Genomic DNA, 3,481 nt, shown 5'->3' with positions numbered 1-3,481 from the left:
TCGAAAAGGGAGGACTCCACTCTGATAGCGATGAAGCGGTGCGAGCGTAGACGAAGTTGTGGCTCCGTCAACAAAGTTAAACATCCTACAGTGACGGTAGCAACAAACTGATCTATCGCTGGAAGAAATGTGTTCGTCTACAGTGTGGCCACGCTGACAAACACATGTGTTGACATAAGGAATAAAGATACAGAATGTTAATAACGTTTGGTTCACTTCAAAAGGCTAAGAGTTTTCAGGTAAAAAATTCAGAGGCGTTACTTTTCAGCACGCCCTCGTACACTATGTGATCAAAAGTATAAGGACAGCACAAAAACGTACGTTTTTCACATTGGATGCAATGTGCTGCCACCTACGACCAGGTGGCTCCCTATCAGCGACCTCAGCAGTCATTAGACATCGTGAGAGAGCAGAATGGGGCGCTCCGCGGAACTTACGGACTTCGAACGTGGTTAGGTGATTGGGTGTCACTTGTGTCATACTACTGTACGCGAGATTTCCACACTCCTAAACATCCCTAGGTCCACTGTTTCCGATGTGATAGTGAAATGGAAACGTGAAGGGACACGAACAGCACAAAAGCGTACAGGCCGACCTAGTCTGTTGACTGACAGAGACCGCCGACAGTTAAAGAGGGTCGTAATGTGTAATAGGCAGACATCTATAATGTTACTTATAATCCGTCTTGATTGCAATCATTTTTTATTCATATGAATAAAAAAAATTGCAATGAAGACGGATTAAAAGTAACATTATAAAATCACTGATTGCTGTTATCCCATCAGACATTATGTCTGTTTTCGCAAAGGCAGACATCTATCCAGACCATCACACAGGAATTCCAAACTTCATCAGGATCCACTGCAAGTACTATGACAGTTAGGTGGGAAGTGAGTAAACTTGGATTTCATGGTCGAGCGGCTGCTTATAAGCCACACATCACGCCGGTAAATGCCAAACGACGACTCGCTTGATGTAAGGAGCGTAAACATTGGACCATTGAACAGTTGAAAAACGTTGTGTGGACTGACGAATCAAGGTACACAATGTGGCGATCCGATGGCGGGGTGTGGGTATGGCGAATGCCCGGTGAACGTCATCTGCCAGCGTGTATAGTGCCAACAGTAAAATTCGGAGGCGGTGGTGTTATGGTGTGGTCGTATTTTTCAAGGAGGGGGCTTGCACCCCTTGCTATCACAGCACAGGCCTACATTGATGTTTTAAGCACCTTCTTGCTTCCCACTGTTGAAGAGCAATACGGGAATGGCGACTGCATCTTTTAACACGATCGAGCACCCGTTCATAATGCACAGCCTGTGGCGGAGTGGTTACACGACAATAACATCCTTGTAATGAACTGGCCTGAACAGAGTCCTGACCTCAATTCTACATAACACCTTTCGGATGTTTTGGAACGTCCATTTCGTGTCAGGCCTCACTGACCGACACTGATACCTCAACTCAGTACAGCACTCCGTGAAGAATGGGCTGCCATTCCCCAAGAAACCTTCCAGCATCTGACTGAACGTATGCCTGCGAGAGTGGAAGCTGTCATCAATGTCATCAAGGCTAAGGGTGGGCCAACACCGTACTGAATTCCAGCATTACCGATGGAAGGAACCACGAGCTTGTAAGGCATTTTCAGTCAGGTGTCCTGATATTTTGATCACATAGTGTACTTTCAGTAACCACTGGTAGTCATACTTGCTGCGAGTTCCAAATACATGAACAACATTCCCAGATAGAGCGCACCAGTGATTTGTAAGCAGTTTATTTTATAGACTGTCTCCATTTTCCAGGTATCCTGCTAATGAAACGAAATCTACCGCTTCCCTGACTTGCGACGGAGCATATGCAATCATTCGGTTTCAAATCCGTACAGTCCGCCCTGATAGGTGATTGGTCAGCGTGACGGATTGCCGTCCTACGGACCTGGGTTTGATTCCCGGCTGGGTCGGGGATTTTCTCCGCTCAGGGACTGGGTGTTGTGCTGTCTTCATCATCATTTCATCCCCATGCGGCGCGCAGGTCGTCCAATGTGGCGTCGAATGTAATGTCCTGCACCAAGGCGGCCGGACCTGCCCCGCAAGGGGCCTCCTGGCCAATGACGCCAAAGGCTCATTTCATTTCCATATCCGTACACAATCTTACACTCATGTGTTTCTGAGTGCTGATTGATTCTAATTGTCCATGGCTGATTTACAATCATAGGATACTACATTCTTTTTGTTTTGTGAAGTGCTTTGTTGTACACTTCATAACATTTAAACAAGTTGCCGAACTTTGCACCATTCTGAAATCTTAACAAGATCTGGCGAAGAGTTCTCGGGCTTCCAGCCGGGTGGCGGTGTCTTCAAACAGCGACGTTTCGACGAGTGACATACTCATCATCATCTGGCGAAGACACCGCCACCCGGCTGGAAGCCCGAGAACTCTTCGCCAGCTGTATACGCCGGGAAAGCATACACTCACATTTAACAAGATCTGATTGAATATTAAAGCATCTTTTTTTTCAGATAACTGCATCATCTGCAAAAAGCCTGAAGTTACTGCTAATGTTGTCTCCCAGTTAATAAAAATTGCCAACTGGACGACAACATAGCGACCTCTGTAGCCCGACATTGTTTGCGGGAACACATATCCCGACGAGACGTGCTTGCACGGGGTCACATTATTAATACGAAATGGACGAATGTGAACTGGTAGAAGTTACTGCGGCTCTCCTGCTTTCAAATTACACACGTAGTAAAGTTACTGGAAAGAGGAACAAGAGAAATCGGGCGTTGTGGATGCGTCCTTTTTTAAGCAGGCGAAACAACTCAGATTCGGAAAATCGAACACGTGCATGAGTGCTTGATTCGTACCTGTTCCAGAATTCCACTAGAATGTCCAAAAATGATTTCGAATATCTCGTGCAAGCAATTCGTCCAAGAACTGCTAAGACCATCACAAACATGAGAAACTGTATACCAGTTCCAGCACGACCTACGATTACACGTAGCGAGGGGAAAGCATTTACAAAGACAGAGAGAGATATTGCTCTGCAGTACGAAATATTCTTCACCCTTGGTGGACAACACAATAGCCCCCCGACATCTACTTGCAAGATCTGCAGTATTACCCATTCACACCGCAAAATTGCTGCCTGTTGCACACTGCAGCAACGTTGACGGCATTGCTAATTCAGCCAAATATTTCCGAAGACATGGCTCATCCAAACGTACCTTAAACGCGCGGCATTCAACAACATGATCCAAGGACCCAACACAATTCCCTGATGCTCGCCTGAAGTTACATCTGTCGATGACTCTCCATCCGTGATACAGTTGCTGTGGACAGGATGGTTCAGAATATTTCAACAGAAGTAGTTGAAAAATTCAGTGTGGGGCCAAGTTGACAGCAAAATGACTTCATCATCTCCCCCCAAGTTTTATTACTTTCTCCATGTACAACATAGGCTCTGCCTTGTTTTCTTCTGTAC

Source organism: Schistocerca serialis, chromosome 1, assembly GCF_023864345.2.
Source record: "Schistocerca serialis cubense isolate TAMUIC-IGC-003099 chromosome 1, iqSchSeri2.2, whole genome shotgun sequence".
Lineage (NCBI taxonomy): Eukaryota > Metazoa > Arthropoda > Insecta > Orthoptera > Acrididae > Schistocerca > Schistocerca serialis.
Note: the sequence above shows the minus strand (reverse complement) of the source record.